General features: G+C 43.9%; 1 long non-coding RNA gene across 1 annotated transcript in view; it reads right to left on the bottom strand.

Annotated features, from left to right (window-relative positions):
* The window catches only part of LOC134947827 (uncharacterized), a 32,237-nt gene extending 18,011 nt beyond the window's left edge, over positions 1-14,226 (bottom strand). Inside the window, exon 1 of the long non-coding RNA XR_010182804.1 lies at positions 14,124-14,226. This is a non-coding gene — a long non-coding RNA (uncharacterized LOC134947827). The remainder of the gene's footprint in view (positions 1-14,123) is intronic.
* Between the last annotated feature and the right edge of the window lie 7,661 nt (positions 14,227-21,887).

The following is a 21,887-nucleotide window of genomic DNA, read 5'->3' as shown; positions in this document are numbered from 1 at the left end:
TCCACCAACGCGTTTCTACCTCTTACAGAGGTCTTTGTCAAGGTGCAGAAAGATGACAATGTGCTGCTGACGAAATGTATTTAAGGTGTACCTAGCCAATTAGCACACAGCGTGAGCAGCTGGGCCCTATACAGTTGATTATCTCACCAAGTCCCATGGTCCTTAGCTGCACGCTGTGGCTCTCTGTTGCCATGACGATATCCGTATACTTCCGGTTACGGATCCGTTTCCTTATTCAAAAATCCACTTCTACTTGTATGTTTCATCACGTCCATGTACAGTCCTGCATGATGTTCTCCACCTCTGGAGATCACCCCGGAGTGCGCCGAGTCCTCCAGTTGTCTCTAACGCAAACCGGATCGTGCCTGTTCCCGAGTCCGCCACGTCACTTCCTGTGGCATTAGTCCATAGGAATCTATTAAGAGACGCACTCCATAGTGCGTAACGTCACTTCCGCTGTAAACATAGAAGACCCTTTGTTATCTATTCTAGACAATGGGGTGCCGATACAGACATAATGTTGATAATTTAAGATAAGATATTGATGATTACCAGGGGCCTATGGACATATGTTGTAAAAAAGTATGAAAAAGCTCACTAGTAAAAATGTGCTAATTCTTATGTAAGGGCAACCGAACAAAAACGTTATCGGTGACAGGGACCTATGGATTTGTACCATCTGTGTAAGAATGTTGATGTATAAAACTTACTCAAGTTAAAAAACTTACTTAAGTTAAAAAAGGTATGTATTAAAAAATAAACAATGGTCTAAATGCACATGAAGATTCCTTTCTAATATAAAATACCCTATGCCGCGGGATATCTAAATATCACGAAATCTTAGGGTTACCATGTTCCCTTCAGAGGAACCACTTAACCTCGAAATCACAGTTAAGGCCTTCTGGTTTTAGTGTCCCTAATTCATAAATCGCCTTCATTTCTGCTTTGGCCAGCTGGGTCGCAAGATCTTTGCGTCTCCAGTCGCCTTTGATGTGTCTCAGCCCACAGAATTGTTTAATGGCTCCACAGTTACTGTGGTGCATCGTACGGAAATGTTCCGATAATGCATGGGTGGTCAGTGATTTCCTAATATTTCTTAGATGCTCCCCCAATCTTGTTTTAAGCGGTCGGGAGGTCCTCCCTATATACCAGAGACCACAGTCACACTCAATCCCGTAGACAACATTGATGGTGTTACAGGTAATGAAGTCTAAAACTTTAAACTTGGTGTTATTGATCTGTACTTCTGTGATTTTACTACCTGCCCCTTTAACACCCCTGCAGCCCAAACAGCTGCCACATCGGAAGAATCCCTTGGATTTAATGGTGTTCATTTTCTTTGGACCCATTTGTGTGCTCTTCACTAGACTGGTCTTAATGCTGGGAGCTCTTCTGAAAATGCATTTGGGTCTAGTGGGTAAAAGATTTCCTATTATGGGGTCTTTCTGTAGGATCTTCCAATGCCTATTTAGGGATCCTTCCAAAGCTTTATATTGGCTGCTGAACGAGGTGATAAAAGACCATCCGTAGTCTTGGTTAGCAAGTTGTTTCTCCTTCGGTACCAGCAGGTCTTTTCTGTCCATATTGGTGGATGCTATGAGTGAGCTGGAGATCTTTTTGGAATCATAGCCTGATATTTCGAATCTCTTTTGTAATACTTTGGCTTGTTCCTCAAAGACTTCCTTCTTATTGCAATTGCGTCTCAGACGTCTAAACTGACCCCCCGGGATTGAGTCCAACCAATTGGGATGGTGACAACTGGTGGTGCCGATGTAGGTTCCCGAGTCCGTCGGTTTGGTGAAATTTTTTGTATTCAGGCCGTTTTCATCCACAGATATCGTGATGTCTAAAAAATGTATTGTGTGTTTACTGCTCTCAAAAGAGAATTGGATGTTCTTTGTGTTGGTATTTAAATATGAGAAAAAATGATTTAGATTTTCCTCATCCCCTTTCCATACAAAGAACACGTCATCGATATATCTTAACTAGACCACCAGGTTCGCCCCAAATGGGCAGTGGTTCTCTATGACTTCCTCCTCCCACTGTCCCATGAAGATGTTCGCGTAACTTGGGGCGAACCTGGTGCCCATCGCTGTTCCGACTTTCTGTAGATAGAACGTATTGTTGTAAGAAAAATAATTATTCTCTAAAATGAACCTGACTCCCTCTTTTATGAGGTTTTTAAGGTTTAGATCCATCGTGCTTTTTTCTAGTGCATGATCTAATGCTGGTATACCATCCTCGTGATCTATAATGGTGTAAAGCGACCGAACGTCTGCCGCCACCATTATAAATCCCTCTTTCCATTCCAGATCTTCTAATATCCTTAGAAAGTCTGTGGTGTCCTTCAGATGTGATGGATATCTGGTTACGAGTGGCTGGAGATGGAAGTCTAAGTATTCCGACAGGTTCGATGTGATCGAGTTAATGCCCGAAACAATCGGTCTACCAGGAGGCTTAATCGGGTCTTTGTGAACCTTCGGTAACACGTAAAGTACAGGTAACACGTAAAGTACCCCCACTACCCCATTCAAACCCAAGTAAATTTTTAACCCCACACATTTGAGGGGGAATTTTATTGAAACTTTTTTAAAACTGGTATCAGATGACATAAAAGGAATGGAACCTCGAATACATGGACACAACTTAACATTGAAAGAGCGGCAAGCACTTACCAGACTGAAAGAGAACGAAGATTTAGTTATAAAACCTACCGACATGGGAGGAGGGGTGGTTATCATGTCTAAGGAAGAATACAACCAAGAGGTCCACTGACAGCTGAATGACAGATACAAGTATGGGAAACTTAAAACGGACCCCACTACAAGTATCCTTGACAAACTGGACACCCTCCTGACAAAGTATGGGGATTTAGGAACCTTAGCAGAAAAGGAGATACAATTCCTGTACAAGAAAGATCCAGTCATCCCTGTACTTTACGTGTTACCGAAGGTTCACAAAGACCCGATTAAGCCTCCTGGTAGACCGATTGTTTCGGGCATTAACTCGATCACATCGAACCTGTCGGAATACTTAGACTTCCATCTCCAGCCACTCGTAACCAGATATAAATCACATCTGAAGGACACCACAGACTTTCTAAGGATATTAGAAGATCTGGAATGGAAAGAGGGATTTATAATGGTGGCGGCAGACGTTCGGTCGCTTTACACCATTATAGATCACGAGGATGGCATAACAGCATTAGATCATGCACTAGAAAAAAGCACGATGATCTAAACCTTAAAAACCTCATAAAAGAGGGAGTCAGGTTCATTTTAGAGAATAATTATTTTTCTTACAACAATACGTTCTATCTACAGAAAGTCGGAACAGCGATGGGCACCAGGTTCACCCCAAGTTACGCGAACATCTTCATGGGACAGTGGGAGGAGGAAGTCATAGAGAACCACTGCCCATTTGGGGCAAACCTGGTGGTCTGGAAAAGATATATCGATGACGTGTTCTTTGTATGGAAAGGGGATGAGGAAAATCTAAATCATTTTTTCTCATATTTAAATACCAACACAAAGAACATCCAATTCTCTTTTGAGAGCAGTAAACACACAATACATTTTTTAGACATCACGATATCTGTGGATGAAAACGGCCTGAATACAAAAAATTTCACCAAACCGACGGACTTGGGAACCTACATCGGCACCACCAGTTGTCACCATCTCAATTGGCTGGACTCGATCCCGGGGGGTCAGTTTAGACGTCTGAGACGCAATTGCAATAAGAAGGAAGTCTTTGAGGAACAAGCCAAAGTATTACAAAAGAGATTCGAAATATCAGGCTATGATTCCAAAAAGATCTCCAGCTCACTCATAGCAGCCACCAATATGGACAGAAAAGACCTGCTGGTACCGAAGGAGAAACAACTTGCTAACCAAGACTACGAATGGTCTTTTATCACCTCGTTCAGCAGCCAATATAAAGCTTTGGAAGGATCCCTAAATAGGCATTGGAAGATCCTACAGAAAGACCCCATAATAGGAAATCTTTTACCCACTAGACCCAAATGCATTTTCAGAAGAGCTCCCAGCATTAAGACCAGTCTAGTGAAGAGCACACAAATGGGTCCAAAGAAAATGAACACCATTAAATCCAAGGGATTCTTCTGATGTGGCAGCTGTTTGGGCTGCAGGGGTGTTAAAGGGGCAGGTAGTAAAATCACAGAAGTACAGATCAATAACACCAAGTTTAAAGTTTTAGACTTCTTTACCTGTAACACCATCAATGTTGTCTACGGGATTGAGTGTGACTGTGGTCTCTGGTATATAGGGAGGACCTCCCGACCGCTTAAAACAAGATTGGGGGAGCATCTAAGAAATATTAGGAAATCACTGACCACCCATGCATTATCGGAACATTTCCGTACGATGCACCACAGTAACTGTGGAGCCATTAAACAATTCTGTGGGCTGAGACACATCAAAGGCGACTGGAGACGCAAAGATCTTGCGACCCAGCTGGCCAAAGCAGAAATGAAGGCGATTTATGAATTAGGGACACTAAAACCAGAAGGCCTTAACTGTGATTTCGAGGTTAAGTGGTTCCTCTGAAGGGAACATGGTAACCCTAAGATTTCGTGATATTTAGATATCCCGCGGCATAGGGTATTTTATATTAGAAAGGAATCTTCATGTGCATTTAGACCATTGTTTATTTTTTAATGCATACCTTTTTTAACTTAAGTAAGTTTTTTAACTTGAGTAAGTTTTATACATCAACATTCTTACACAGATGGTACAAATCCATAGGTCCCTGTCACCGATAACGTTTTTGTTCGGTTGCCCTTACATAAGAATTAGCACATTTTTACTAGTGAGCTTTTTCATACTTTTTTACAACATATGTCCATAGGCCCCTGGTAATCATCAATATCTTATCTTAAATTATCAACATTATGTCTGTATCGGCACCCCATTGTCTATAATAGATAACAAAGGGGCTTCTATGTTTATGTTTACAGCGGAAGTGACGTTACGCACTATGGAGTGCGTCTCTTAATAGATTCCTATGGACTAATGCCACAGGAAGTGACGTGGCGGACTCGGGAACAGGCACGATCCGGTTTGCGTTAGAGACAACTGGAGGACTCGGCGCACTCCGGGGTGATCTCCAGAGGTGGAGAACATCATGCAGGACTGTACATGGACGTGATGAAACATACAAGTAGAAGTGGATTTTTGAATAAGGAAACGGATCCGTAACCGGAAGTATACGGATATCGTCATGGCAACAGAGAGCCACAGCGTGCAGCTAAGGACCATGGGACTTGGTGAGATAATCAACTGTATAGGGCCCAGCTGCTCACGCTGTGTGCTAATTGGCTAGGTACACCTTAAATACATTTCGTCAGCAGCACATTGTCATCTTTCTGCACCTTGACAAAGACCTCTGTAAGAGGTAGAAACGCGTTGGTGGACACAGGGCTGCAAGAGGGGGAGCAGTGGCATCTTTACCGTTCCAGCACAGCGTGGCACAAGGGGTTCCCGGGTCACCTGAGTTCAAAAACTCCCGCGAGCTGGCTCTGAACTGTTCACACAGTTCTATACATCTGGTAATTTTTCATTACCCCCTACTGCAGTCCCATTTCATGCTGCTATAACTGTATATGCTGCTATTGTCTTACTCACACACATGCTGCTATATACTTGTTTAATTGGTTTTTATTACTGCAAGATTATGTTTTTATTTCATTAAAATTGTACTTCACTATATGTACATATTTTTTCTTTTATATGATATCTATGTGAGTTTTGCAAATAACTCTGGAATCGTTTGAATTGCGACTCTCCTAAGAAGCGCAGGATAAGTCCCCCTTCCGTTTTTTTCACTTTATTTTGTACTTCTGGTGAAGGGATTGGGAACCTTCGGTGAAGGGAGGAGTGTCCAGCAGCTACCACTTTGCGCACTAAGATATTTCCTTAAACTTGTGTTTTTGTATTGTAATTCCCACATAAGGTTATTTCACTGTGCTGCATCATGTTCAAAACTAGAGAAAACCGTAAAGCAACATTCGAATATGTCTTTAGAGACAATGGTGAATCAGTTACCTTAGTGGACGAAAGTCTTGAAAGTGTCACTAAGAAATTGGAAAAAGTCCTCCTGAGGGAAAATAGAATTTGGTGGGAGATGGTTACGCTTGAAAAATATCACTCCCACAAAATTATTCCCAAAGGGTTACTTTTAAAGAAATCAGCATCATTCCGTTCCTCAGATGAAGGTTTTGATTTGGAATGGAACAAAATACTTGAGACCTGTTCCCTAGATTTAATTAATCTCATTATCCTTGATAGGAGACAGGAGCTATCGAAGTTGGAGTTGGAAATTACCAACTACAAGACTTTGATCCACCCTTTCAGAGATTTACCTGAATTTAAAGAGATAGAGAAAAGAATAGAGATAAATCTCAAAAGGAATGAGAAGGATATAATTGATAGAAAAGTGAGGAAATTCAATCGAGACAAAGTTAGAAAATTAAGTGAGACGGATTCCCTAGATGATGAAGAAGAGGAAACAAGCAACTGTGAGTGTTTGACACCTTTACAAAACAAACCACGACAGGAAAGAGTTGAGATTGCTAATGAAAGGGATATTCCCAGATATAGACCTCAGAGGAGAATGGACAATCCTATTGGGGAAGAGGGTTATACTGACCCCCAGTTAAGACCTCTCAAATGGGGAGGGAATTTTAAACATCATGCCAGGGGGGGGTCAACACCAACTGGAGGAGAACAGATACCCCCAGGTGGAGATCAAAACCTAGATACCCCACACATAGCGAGAGAAATATCCACCTAGAAGAAAGTAGGAGATATTATGGAAGAACTCAAACAGCCAACAGGTTTGGGCCATTAGAAGATTACAGTGGTCCTCCATCATCTCCTTTTTTAGTGAGGGGCCACCGGAAAGGATATATAAGGTAAAGACAAGAGGCGTGAGAGGGGGTAAACTAAGTAGAAAACAAAAGTCCCAGAGAAAAAAGAACAAAGGGTCAAGAAAAAAGAAGGGAGCACAATCCAAGAAAGAGGAAATGGAAAAGTCCTCTACCATAGGAGGGAAGATAAAGATCTTCAACCTCAGTGATCACCTTTTAGCCAAAGAAGAGATTTCGGTCCTTAAGAAAGGACTTAAATTTGCACCTTCATTACCCCTTAACAAATGTAATACGTTTGTGGATCTCAACAAATTTGTCCGCAAGTTAAGTTTAAAAAAGTTTTTTATTGCCAATCCAGCCGTCGAACCAATGAATACCCCCACTACCCCATTCAAACCCAAGTCAATTTTTAACCCCACACATTTGAGGGGGAATTTTATTGAAACTTTTTTAAAACTGGTATCAGATGACATAAAAGGAATGGAACCTCGAATACATAGACACAACTTAACATTGAAAGAGCGGCAAGCACTTACCAGACTGAAAGAGAACGAAGATTTAGTTATAAAACCTACCGACAAGGGAGGAGGGGTGGTTATCATGTCTAAGGAAGAATACAACCAAGAGGTTCTTAGACAGCTGAATGACGGATACACGTATGGGAAACTTAAAACGGACCCCACTACGAGTATCCTTGACAAACTGGACACCCTCCTGACAAAGTATGGGGATTTAGGAACCTTAGCAGAAAAGGAGATACAATTCCTGTACAAGAAAGATCCAGTCATCCCTGTACTTTACGTGTTACCGAAGGTTCACAAAGACCTGATTAAGCCTCCTGGTAGACCGATTGTTTCGGGCATTAACTCGATCACATCGAACCTGTCGGAATACTTAGACTTCCATCTCCAGCCACTCGTAACCAGATATCCATCACATCTGAAGGACACCACAGACTTTCTAAGGATATTAGAAGATCTGGAATGGAAAGAGGGATTTATAATGGTGGCGGCAGACGTTCGGTCGCTTTACACCATTATAGATCACGAGGATGGCATAACAGCATTAGATCATGCACTAGAAAAAAGCACGATGGATCTAAACCTTAAAAACCTCATAAAAGAGGGAGTCAGGTTCATTTTAGAGAATAATTATTTTTCTTACAACAATACGTTCTATCTACAGAAAGTCGGAACAGCGATGGGCACCAGGTTCGCCCCAAGTTACGCGAACATCTTCATGGGACAGTGGGAGGAGGAAGTCATAGAGAACCACTGCCCATTTGGGGCGAACCTGGTGGTCTGGAAAAGATATATCGATGACGTGTTCTTTGTATGGAAAGGGGATGAGGAAAATCTAAATCATTTTTTCTCATATTTAAATACCAACACAAAGAACATCCAATTCTCTTTTGAGAGCAGTAAACACACAATACATTTTTTAGACATCACGATATCTGTGGATGAAAACGGCCTGAATACAAAAAATTTCACCAAACCGACGGACTCGGGAACCTACATCGGCACCACCAGTTGTCACCATCCCAATTGGCTGGACTCGATCCCGGGGGGTCAGTTTAGACGTCTGAGACGCAATTGCAATAAGAAGGAAGTCTTTGAGGAACAAGCCAAAGTATTACAAAAGAGATTCGAAATATCAGGCTATGATTCCAAAAAGATCTCCAGCTCACTCATAGCAGCCACCAATATGGACAGAAAAGACCTGCTGGTACCGAAGGAGAAACAACTTGCTAACCAAGACTACGAATGGTCTTTTATCACCTCATTCAGCAGCCAATATAAAGCTTTGGAAGGATCCCTAAATAGGCATTGGAAGATCCTACAGAAAGACCCCATAATAGGAAATCTTTTACCCACTAGACCCAAATGCATTTTCAGAAGAGCTCCCAGCATTAAGACCAGTCTAGTGAAGAGCACACAAATGGGTCCAAAGAAAATGAACACCATTAAATCCAAGGGATTCTTCCGATGTGGCAGCTGTTTGGGCTGCAGGGGTGTTAAAGGGGCAGGTAGTAAAATCACAGAAGTACAGATCAATAACACCAAGTTTAAAGTTTTAGACTTCATTACCTGTAACACCATCAATGTTGTCTACGGGATTGAGTGTGACTGTGGTCTCTGGTATATAGGGAGGACCTCCCGACCGCTTAAAACAAGATTGGGGGAGCATCTAAGAAATATTAGGAAATCACTGACCACCCATGCATTGTCGGAACATTTCCGTACGATGCACCACAGTAACTGTGGAGCCATTAAACAATTCTGTGGGCTGAGACACATCAAAGGCGACTGGAGACGCAAAGATCTTGCGACCCAGCTGGCCAAAGCAGAAATGAAGGCGATTTATGAATTAGGGACACTAAAACCAGAAGGCCTTAACTGTGATTTCGAGGTTAAGTGGTTCCTCTGAAGGGAACATGGTAACCCTAAGATTTCGTGATATTTAGATATCCCGCGGCATAGGGTATTTTATATTAGAAAGGAATCTTCATGTGCATTTAGACCATTGTTTATTTTTTAATACATACCTTTTTTAACTTAAGTAAGTTTTTTAACTTGAGTAAGTTTTATACATCAACATTCTTACACAGATGGTACAAATCCATAGGTCCCTGTCACCGATAACGTTTTTGTTCGGTTGCCCTTACATAAGAATTAGCACATTTTTACTAGTGAGCTTTTTCATACTTTTTTACAACATATGTCCATAGGCCCCTGGTAATCATCAATATCTTATCTTAAATTATCAACATTATGTCTGTATCGGCACCCCATTGTCTATAATAGATAACAAAGGGGCTTCTATGTTTATGTTTACAGCGGAAGTGACGTTACGCACTATGGAGTGCGTCTCTTAATAGATTCCTATGGACTAATGCCACAGGAAGTGACGTGGCGGACTCGGGAACAGGCACGATCCGGTTTGCGTTAGAGACAACTGGAGGACTCTGCGCACTCCGGGGTGATCTCCAGAGGTGGAGAACATCATGCAGGACTGTACATGGACGTGATGAAACATACACGTAGAAGTGGATTTTTGAATAAGGAAACGGATCCGTAACCGGAAGTAAACGGATATCGTAATGGCAACAGAGAGCCACAGCGTGCAGCTAAGGACCATGGGACTTGGTGAGATAATCAACTGTATAGGGCCCAGCTGCTCACGCTGTGTGCTAATTGGCTAGGTACACCTTAAATACATTTCGTCAGCAGCACATTGTCATCTTTCTGCACCTTGACAAAGACCTCTGTAAGAGGTAGAAACGCGTTGGTGGACACAGGGCTGCAAGAGGGGGAGCAGTGGCATCTTTACCGTTCCAGCACAGCGTGGCACAAGGGGTTCCCGGGTCCCCTGAGTTCAAAAACTCCTGCGAGCTGGCTCTGAACTGTTCACACAGTTCTATACATCTGGTAATTTTTCATTACCCCCTACTGCAGTCCCATTTCATGCTGCTATAACTGTATATGCTGCTATTGTCTTACTCACACATATGCTGCTATATACTTGTTTAATTGGTTTTTATTACTGCAAGATTATGTTTTTATTTCATTAAAATTGTACTTCACTATATGTACATATTTTTTCTTTTATATGATATCTATGTGAGTTTTGCAAATAACTCTGGAATCGTTTGAATTGCGACTCTCCTAAGAAGCGCAGGATTAGTCCCCCTTACGTTTTTTTTCACATATGTCTGGTAGCCTGCAGGTTCATTTTGACGTGAGCTGCTCCATTGTAGCATGTCAGTCGACCCTGACGAACCTTTGCAGCCGACGTTCACCTATCACATCAATGGCACGCAGTTTCCATGTTGGTTATTCTCATTATACTCAATGCTGCCATTTGTCCAGTCACAATACACCTTCACCACAGCAGCTCACAAACTGCGCTGTTTCAGAAATACTGCCACCCTTTGCCCAAAAACCGATAAGCATCCCTTTTTGTAACTCTGATAAATCGCCCCTTTTACTCATGACAGCAACAAGTGATATATGTGGAAATGGCCCTTGGCTCACCTTATAAACCCACATGCTACGCGCTGCCGACATCAAATGTGCAAAGTGGTCAAAATAATGTGACTCGACTGTGTATATGGGTTAAGTATGAGATCCCGGCAGACGGGATGCTGGCGGTCAGAATACCAATGCCAGCATCCTGATGTTAAAGATCCTGACAGGGGTGAGTTAAGGTTTCTAACTCCACACCCTACCCCCCTAACCATTCAACACGGCAGCCTATCCCTAACCTCACCGGTGGTGCCTAACCCCCTCTACCTGCAGCCTAACCCTAAACTTCCACCCCCCGCAGCCTTGCCCTAAACTCCCCGGGTGGCGGCTAAAGCTATCCCAAGTCAGACCTTAACCATAGAGGCCAGACTTGGTAATCTGACTATCCCAGACTCAGGAATTTTCATGTAGAAGAGTCTCCAGAGTTTATAGACGTGCAGTTGCACTGGCATAAATACGTAGCAATGGGGTGTTTTCACAGTTTAGCAAGAACATATCAACTTATCAAGGGCATTTTAATAGAATTGCAAGATATACAGTTCGTGAGCTGAAATCCACCTGTTTCAAGACAAATCTCTTGCACCAAATGAAGTGCTGATACAAGTGCAAACTAATAATGATGTTGACTATTTAACCAAGAGTATGGAAAAGTGGCAGTGCAGTTCAGAGGCGGATTGGGATGGAGAACCAGCCCGAGAAATGTCTAAAAGCAGCCCTAATGGGGCTGCGGTCTGTTAATGGGGAGGGGTCTGTGTAGGGCAGGCGAGATCCCTTCTCATAGTGTCTGATTCTGAGTTGGATGCAGTTGAGGCCTTCCATGCATCTCTTGCTGCAGGTGCGCCTTTATGCTAATGCCATTACAATGCCCTTCCCTGGTGTACACCTGTGCCTCTGAATATGCCAAGACTGAGATGCCCACTGTCACTGTCTGCAGATCCTATAATCATGCTTTGTGCATCTTTAGACGGTCGCACCATTGATCACCAGCCCTATGCTGAGTGCAGACCCCCTCCCCCAGTATAGATGAACCACCTCCACCATATTTTCCCCAATATACATGTGTAACAGCCACTCATGGTACCTGGCTTTCCTGCACGGGCAACTTCCTGTTAATAGAGCAGGTAGCTGGGACAGTCACAGTGTGGTGAGCGGAGGCAGCCACAGCACAGGCAGTGAGTGAGGAGCAGGAAAAGGAGGACTGATACCTGCAATCCCACTCTGTCAAGAACGTGTGGTGCCCTGGATGCCTTTTGCTTTAGTGTACAGTAGCACAACTGTCAGCTGGCCAGCTGCACCACCAGTTATTCTGCTGCAATGAGCTCTGAACGTTGTCCAAACGGAACTGAGCTCCGATCGCTGGCAACTATGCATCGACCCGGCAGGGGGTCCAGCCATGCGGAAAATGGTCCGGCATGCTGGCAGGCCAGTCAGCTCCTGGTACAGTTCAAGGGTACTGCTGGTGTAAGTGTGCAGTGATAATGGTGATGGCTATTTAACCATGTGTATGGTGCATGTGGGTGTAATTGCATCTGACTTGCCTTCTACCCTGATTTTTCCTACAGCGAGCAGCAGGTCTGTGGGCAAAAGTGACTTGTTATTGAGAGATGTCAGATGAGCAGGGACAGGAGGATCACATTGTCTATTGCTAGCTCTATGAGCATGATGATGAGTTAAACAGTCACCAGTTCAGTTAGTACAGTATCTATAGGATGTTTTGAAAAGGGATATTTCCGGCATGTGCAGCCAACAAACCTGTAGCAACTGCATGATGACACGTAAAGGCAATATGGACCAGGACATGGGATGCTTCTAGCACTCTTTTCCATCCATGCCACAAATAATTCAGGCTGTTACGGGGCAAAAGTTGGACTTATATAAAATATTTTTGAAAAGATAAAGATGAGCTGAAACTTGTTCCTGGATGCATGTATAATGAACAATTGCATACCTCCCAACATTGGTGGTTCAGGGAGTGGTAACCTGCACGCGTGACTAAAAAGGGAGCTTTGTGGCGCCCCTGTTCCCATCACTGTGGGGGTGTGCTCAGCACTCTTTGAGATGCTGGGCTACCCCCCCCCCCCCCCAGGCTTTCTCGGCACTGTGAATGTGTGCCATCTGCATTCGCACAGCATCTATTCCCCTGCTCCTTACTCACCGCTATGCGTGTGCACCCCTTCCCCCCAACCACCACCACGGGACATTGCAGCCCCTGGGTGTGACAGCGGGACAGTCCTATAGCGACAACATATTCAATTTACAATTGGGAACACAACAGTAAAAAAAGGAGATTGGGTAATAAGTAAGGCAGAGAGTTGAGAGGACCCTGCATACTAGCTTACAATCCATAGTAATTAGAGATTAAGGACCGGATGTAATGAAATCCGAGTTGGCCGGAGGTGCGGGTTCCCGGACGAACTTGGACGTTTTTTTTACAGTGACAATCATATACAAGGCAAAAGCATGCCTTGTACTGTAAATGATTGCTGCTTTAAAAAAATGTCAGAGTTCGGCTGGAAACCCGCACCTCCGGCCAACTCGGATTTTATTACATCCGGGTCCAAGAGTAAAATCATAAGAACTTCTTATAAGGTCAAAAAATATTTTAAATTTTATCATCAATATTTATACATCATTATAATAGTAATAGAAGCACTGAGCAGTTATTGCATTCTCTGCTGTAGTTCCCCTTCTGTGTCAAATGAAATATATGAAAACATTTACTAATACTTTTAAAGGTGCATACACACTTTCCAAGAAAATGAGCGACGTTGCTAATTTTCACCCTTCCTGAGCGATGTCGCTCATTTTCTCAGAAAGTGTGTATGTCGCCAGCGACCATCGATGCGCGGCTCTGTGTGTCGTTAACAACCCTTGCTGTCGGCCGTGCAGGCAGCTCAATCTGGACTGTCCTCCAAGAGCTGACAGCACGGCCCTGCCGCTGCGTGACATCACAGCGATATGAATGTCACATATGCTCAGTGTGTACGCCCAGCCGCCGTTCGCCCCGGCCCGGGAGGGGAAACACTAGGTGATGTCGCTCGTAGAGCACGTCGCCTAGTGTGAACCCACCTTAACAGCGGTGAGGAGACTGCAGAAGATAAACAATATAACAAAGAAACTTCACTACTTGAGAAAAATAAATAGCTAGTTACTACAAGATGCATTATTAAAGAGACACATGTATCATAGTATACGAATCCATTTACCTGATAATCCGAGCTTCTTATTTTAAATGTGCTGCATTCTATAGTGACATCAGAAATAATAGAATTTATTATCAACACACGGCTCTACTCCTCTCTCGGGAACTATCCTGCAACGTTTGCTACTGAGCTAATAATTAACCTCTTTAATATCCACTGTGAGAACAATATGAAAGGACACGTATTGAAAAAAATGGCATGTAGGCTGAACACACCTTACATGTCATTTATTTGGAAAGTTACTTTCATCCAGATGCTCTACAAGCAACACTTGCTATTGTTTAGTTGTATTGTTTAGTTTCCAAAACATTAACTGTTTCAAGTGTGGAAGTTGTGGGAGATATCAAGAGGCGTCACTTACTTGCAAAACACCCGGAGCGGTCGCGGTTGAAAAGGGGGCATGGCTTCACGGCAGGGTGTGTGGCTTTGCATCCCGACCCCGTTTTCGGCCCATTGTGGGTCCAGGGGATACGGGCTTTCTCCGGAGACTGATGCATCTGCAGTGCTGGCTTCTGCACTGTGACAGGAGCCTGTGTTGCAGCACGTTATGATCTAGTGCAGCACCCGGTTCCTACCACTGAGCAGGAGCAGGCATTTTGGTGTCACCCCTCGGAGGGTAACACCCGGGTGGGGCCGCACCCCCCGCACCCACCTTGTGACGCCAGTGGGGAGATCAAACATTTGAGAAAGATCAACTTCTGTCATTTTGTGAACTGTGGGGGGCATTCAGACCTGATCGTACGCTAGATTTTTTCGCTGCACTGCGATCAGGTCAGAACTGCACCGCAATGTGCAGTCGTGTCATACGGGTGCAATGCGGATCATTGCTGTTACGAAGAATCCATTCACACAGCTGATCGCAAGGAGATTGACAGGAAGAGGGCATTTGTGGGTGGCAACTGACCGTTTTCTGGGAGTGTTTGGGAAAACGCAGGCGTGTCCAAGCGTTTGCAGGACGAGTGTCTGACTTCAATTCCGGCCTCGGACAGGCTGAAGTGAACGCAGCGGCTGAGTAAGTTCTGGGCAACTCAGAAACTGCAAAAACTTTTTTTGTAGTGCTCGGCTGCACATGCGTTCGCACACTTGCAAAGCAAAATACACTCCCCTATAGGTGGCGACTATCTGATCGCAGTGCTGCAAAAAATAGCTAGCGAGCAATCAGGTCTGAATTAGGCCCTGTGTTAGATAAATGACAACTAGAAGCTGACCAGTTGCTTTTGGCAACTTCTCTTTTTCTCTCCCTCGTAGACAGTTAAAAGGCAATAAAAAAAATTATACCAAAACAGTCAATCTTTATTAGTATGTTCCTTTATTATACAGAGACTTGAGTACTGTGGACACAGAGATATGGAGGTATGAAGCGATTAGCCATATTACCCAACCTCAATGTTTGATATATTATGGGGGAGATGTACTAAGCTTTTGAGTTTGATAAAGTGTAGAGAGATAAAGTACAAGCCAATCAGCTCCTAACTGTCATATTACAGGCTGTGTTTGAAAAATGACAGGAGCTGATTGACTGGTACTTTATCACTCTCTACTTTATCACATACACTATTGGCCTGTTTCTGAGTCAGATGCTTGCGCTTCCTTGTCTGCATCTTTTGCAGGTTGTACTTCCTTCCCTGGTGATCATCCGTGTGTCCCAATGTGCAAGAACTGAGACGCAGATATACTGTACTGCTTGGCTCATCTTTAGACGATCCATTGGTTGCACAATCAATACTGCTGTCCTTTGGCAGGTGCAAATATTCCATATGATTATGGCTTCAGCGACACTCCCATAATGCACCAATAAAATGGACCATCTTTATGCATCTGAATAACCACCTCCTAGTCACTGCGCAAGTACGCCCATTACATTTTCAATGTTCTTCTCGGAGTGTGCATCTGGAAATTGCAACTGCAACTTTGTATGGACACAACTGGGACTTAGGCGCATGTGCTATGCAAAAAAAAAAAAGCACAACTAAGTCCGACATCATCATAACGTGCGACTCAGGATCAGGCCCCATATACCTATCACAGCTGCGTAATGCCATAAAGACAAATAACAGATGAGCATATGTACCCTTTACTCTTGTTTCAAAACACCCATAGTACTAAGCAGCCACCTGAAAATAGCTGCTACCCCATTGCAAACAGCGGTGTGTTTTAGCATAAACTGTTATCATTTTGTTTATCTATATAACAAATTATTTGTTTACAGTAACTACAGTGAGTAGGTGCGCTTGAGCACAGCTTTTCGCATTATGGGGTATATTCACAGTTGGCTGAGCATGCGCAGCCAGCAGCTCCCCAGGACATTCTGTAAGCAGAGAGCACCTTAGCTCTATGTTCATGCTGCAGCTCCGTGATCGTGGTTGCGGCTTTTGCTGAGATGGAGACTAGGGAGGCCAATAGGGAGGCCATTCTCGGGACTATCCTGGGCCACTAGGGAGGCCAATCCCGGGATCCCCGGGATTGGCGTTTTCCTGTGTGGCCGCCCCCCCTCGCCCTGCCCCCCACACATAACTCATCATACACCGGTGGTGGGTGGTACACTTCAGCTGCTCTCTCCTGTCCCAATGCAGCATGACCTCTCACGCTACGGTGGGGAGCCGGGAGGCGGAAGCTGGGCAGCATCTGAGCATCTTGAGGACGCTCAACGCTGATCCCTCAATCCCCAGGATTGGAGCTTTTTGGGGTTGCTAGCCCCTCTGAATAACCCCCTATGTAATATATATTATTTTTTATTATATATTTTTTGTGTGTGTATATATATATATATATACACATACATACAAACAGAAAGTTCAGCACTCACCATAGCAACCTCACTTATCCTAACAACATCAAAAATGAGAACCTGGCAACTGTATCACACAGTTATATTATGTGTGATACAGTTGCCAGGTTCTCATTTTTGAGACTTTGTGATAGTGTAGGACCTGCAAGAAGGTGGGGTACCTTGGCGAGCGGTTTGCAGGCTTCCGTGCATTGCCCAATTCACTAACTAAACCCCCATCATTTATTTATTGATGTTGTGAGGATAAGTGAGCTTGCTATGGTGAGTGCTGAACTTTCTGTTTGTATATATTTGGGTTGGTGACCATGGGCTGCATGCACCCCACCCTATGAGTGGTGAGTGCAGACACTGCACCCCGCTTCTGGGGTGGAGAGTGCTGTGGATTTCTAGATTTGTTTGTATATTGCGGGGTTAATCTTTGGTTAACTCTTATTAACCGTGGTCACAGGCCTTTTCATGCACCCCTGTGTAATCTAATTTGTTCTAAACCTGTGTCAGATGCTCCTTAGTAATTTATCAGCCAGTGTCAGGTGACTAGTGTACCTTTAAAAGCCATAAGATGTATGGCAGATACACATCAAACCTAGTGGGCATGTGTGCAGTTATATTATGTGTGATACAGTTGCCAGGTTCTCATTTTTGAGACTTTGTGATAGTGTAGGATCTGCAAGAAGGTGGGGTACCGTGGCGAGCGGTTTACAGGCTTCTGTGCATTGGCCAATTCACTAACTAATGATCCAGGTAGTTCACTTGGAGACGGAACGCAGTTCCGCCTCCTCCGGCTCACCTCACCCGATGTGTGCCAGTGCCGCAGGGAGATGCGGGGCGGCCTCTGCTACTAGCAGCACCCGGCTCTCCCCGCACAGTGAAAGCCCGGCGGCAGGAGATCCCTACTGAGCTCCTGATTCCGGCTCCCGGCTCTAATGTGCGCTATGAGAGAGACGCGTCATGACATCTCTCTCATAGTTAAGATTAGGAAATAGTTTAAAAACATGCGCAGATTAATTCACGGGTGCAGCTAAAAATTATATATCTCAGAGTGTATATCCCTTTACACTTAACAAATAGATTGAGAGAAAAAAGGAGAGATACAAACTAAAAGCGCTCCCATAAAAGCCAAGTTTACAAACACACACCCAGTGGATACATAAAATTGATTGATCACGAACACTGGTAATTCAGGAGATGAATAAAGATCCAACGTTGATTAAAGGCAGATGGATCTAATTCTCATAAAATTATAAGACAAAAAGAAAGTGCAATAGTGCAATTATCTTTGTTTAAAAGGCCTGAATTTATTTTAATATCGCACTTACACCAAACAGATGAGGTCAGTAGCATATAAAATGAATCCTCTTTGGCAGTACAGCAACAAAGGACTGGATGATAACAGTCCTAACAATGTCCAACGCTGATATCAAACAAATGCAGCTGGACCTCATAAAGAGCAGAAGAAAGTGCAATAGTGCAATTATCCTTTTTTTTAAAACAAGGGTTTATTTTTAAACAGTGCACTTACATCAAATAAATAAAATAAAAGCATATAGATAAATCCCCAATGAGGAATGCAGCCACAGGAAGCAAGGTCTGGAAGGGGCCAGATGGATATAGCACCTTAAGGAAAACGGCTCCGGAAACCAGGATCCAACACAGTCCCTCAGCGTCCAGTGCAGATGGTAAAACTCAAACGGGGTCACAAGTAAAGCGGGAGAGTACACGTATGCTTTTATTTTATTTATTTGATGTAAGTGCACTGTTTAAAAATAAACCCTTGTTTTAAAAAAAAGGATAATTGCACTATTGCACTTTCTTCTGCTCTTTATGAGGTCCAGCTGCATTTGTTTGATATCAGCGTTGGACATTGTTAGGACTGTTATCATCCAGTCCTTTGTTGCTGTACTGCCAAAGAGGATTCATTTTATATGCTACTGACCTCATCTGTTTGGTGTAAGTGCGATATTAAAATAAATTCAGGCCTTTTAAACAAAGATAATTGCACTATTGCACTTTCTTTTTGTCTTATAATTTTATGAGAATTAGATCCATCTGCCTTTAATCAACGTTGGATCTTTATTCATCTCCTGAATTACCAGTGTACGTGATCAATCAATTTTATGTATCCACTGGGTGTGTGTTTGTAAACTTGGCTTTTATGGGAGCGCTTTTAGTTTGTATCTCTCCTTTTTTCTCTCAATCTCTCTCATAGTGCAGGGAGCCGTACGCCAGGAGATCATAGCGGTCGGACTCAGGAGCGGGGCTTGGTAAGTATGGTGCTTTTTGTTTTTTTAAAGGCACATCTACTGGCAGCAAGCTACAAGGGGTAAACTACTGAGGGCAAACTACAGGGGCGCATTACTACTGGGGGCATTACTACTTGGGGCATACTACTGGGGGCTAAACTACTGGGGGCATTACTATTTGAGGGCTAAACTACAGGGGGGCTAAACTACAAGGGGCTTTACTACAGGGTGCTAAACTACAATGGGGCAAACTACAGAGGGCATTACTACTGGGACATTACTACTTGGGGCTAACTACTGGGGGGAAACTACAGGGGTGCATTACTACTGTGGGCATAACTAAAGGGGTGCATTACTACTGGGGGCATAACTACAGGGGCACATTACTACTGGGGGCATAACTACAGGGGTGCATTACTACTGGGGGCATAACTACAGGGCGCATTACTACTGGGGGCATAACTACAGGGGTGCATTACTACTTGGGGCATAACTACAGGGGCATTACTACTGGGGGCAAACTACAGAGGCATTACTACAGCGGGGCTAAACTACAAGGGGGCATTACTACTGGGGGCATTACTACTTGGGGAAAGCTACAGGGGACTAACTACTGGGGCAAACTACATGGGACTAACTACTGGGGGCAAACTACTGGGGGCATAACTACAGGGGCTAAACTACTGGGGGCATTCATACTTGGGGCAAACTACATGGGGCTAAACTACTGGGGGCATTACTACTGGGGGCATAACTGCAGGAGCTAAACTATAGGGGGCATTACCACTGGGGGCTAAACTACATGAGGACTAAACTACATGGGCTAAACTACTGGGGGCATTACCACTGGGAGGCTTAACTAAAGTGGGGGTAAACTACTAGGGTCATAACTGCAGGGGCATTACTACTAGTGCTAAACTACAGGGGGCTAAATGACTGGGGGCATTACTACAGGCAATTTTATTACTGGGGGCAATACTACACATATGTATTACCATTAAGGGCACTACTAATGAGGGCATTGTAAAGGGGGCACTTCATAAGGGGCATCACTCCTGGGGACATAAGGGACACTACTACTGGAGGCATTGCATAAGGGGCACCACTACTATGGGCTCTATATAAGGGGCACTACCAGTACAGTGGACATTGCTTAAGTAGCACTACTACTGTGGTCATTGTAAAAGGGGCACTACTGCTGTGGGCATTGTGTATTACGGGGTTCTACTACTGTGGGCATTATGTGTATTAGGGGTGCTACTACTGTGGGCATTATTACTATTGTGTAACCACGCCCCTTTCATTTTGAGACCACACCCCCTTTTTGGGGTGCACGCAATACTTTTATTGCATGGGCGCTGGGGAGAGGGAGGGTAAGTTCCACCACCTCTCAAGGCCCACTTTAAGCACTGTGATTAATTGATCATTTTATCTTGGAAGTGATGGCATCATGATGTTTTTTCTAACAGGAAGCACTTCTACCATCCAACTAATGGTGTTTGGTTAATGGCTGGGTCCATTTGAGGCTCATCTCACAGTAGCTCATTAGCAGTTCATTCAGGATGCAGTCAAGATGCTGGCGTTTGGCATCCCGGCGGTCAAAAAGCTGACACCAGCATCCCGAAACTGCTCGGAATGCTGATGCTGGCATCCCAACATAGATAGTGATGCAGAATGCCAAAATCCGGATTGAGTTGTTGCCAAAGTCTCCACTGGCAAGCCGCGTGGGAGGGTTAGGGTTAGGCTGCGAGGGCAGGAGGGCTAGGGTTAGGCTGCAGGGAGGGAGATTAGGAAAGGTGGGTTAGGGTTAGGCAGCACTGAAAAGGCTTTTTTAGGGTGCAGGTTAAGGTCAGGCTGTGGGAAAGGTAGGTTAGGGGGGAGGGATGGTGTAACGTGAATACAAGACACTACTGTGTGGTGTAATGTGAATGAGGGACACTACTGTGTGGCATAATTTGATTTGGAAGTACTATTGTGTCCATGCCCTTCCCCACAAGACCATGCCCCATTTCCAATACTCACACCTTATTCCAAATGAGTGTAGGGGGGCGCCAGCCCCTTACTTTGCCAGGGGCGCCCGGACCCTAGATACACCCTGGATCAAGTGTAATAACTATCATTCTCGGTGATTACATATGTCAGTGTAACAAGTTACATTTGTTTCAATGTGTCTTTTCTTAGGGGAATATTTCTTCAGTGAATTTTTTATGTTGCAGCGAGTACTACTTTTTAGTAGAAACTTCCCAAAACAATACAAAGAAATAAAACAATTCTACCTAAATATAAAAAGAAATGATATGGCAGAATTTAAGTGACCTCAAGGAATAAAATACATATGTATAGCAAGGAGAAATGACTAGCTGTAGTAAGAGCCATATATATTCTGGACATACAGGCAAATCCTTACACTCACAACAAAAAACAGCAAAAAATTAAGAAGTATTTAATCCCTTTGACTAAATGTACCTCGCAGAACATAGGATCTCTTGAAACAACAAGCCCAACGACAAAGATACTCATCTAAATGGGTCTGTCTGGTGTCTCTGGGTCCAATTACTATAAAGAGATAGGGGTCAATTCTATTAACTGCTGTATGATGCAAAGGCACCTCTGGACTCGCAGATTTTTGTTTGCGCCCCATAGGGGCACAAAAATCTACAGGCCTGTGGTGAGATCGGACCACAAGGGTGGCAAATTGCAGTGCCGGTGATGGTGTTTCTTTGCCGTTGCAATGGCAAC

The sequence above is a fragment of the Pseudophryne corroboree genome, chromosome 8 (genome assembly GCF_028390025.1).
Source record: "Pseudophryne corroboree isolate aPseCor3 chromosome 8, aPseCor3.hap2, whole genome shotgun sequence".
Lineage (NCBI taxonomy): Eukaryota > Metazoa > Chordata > Amphibia > Anura > Myobatrachidae > Pseudophryne > Pseudophryne corroboree.
This window is presented reverse-complemented; position numbering and strand designations above follow the sequence as displayed.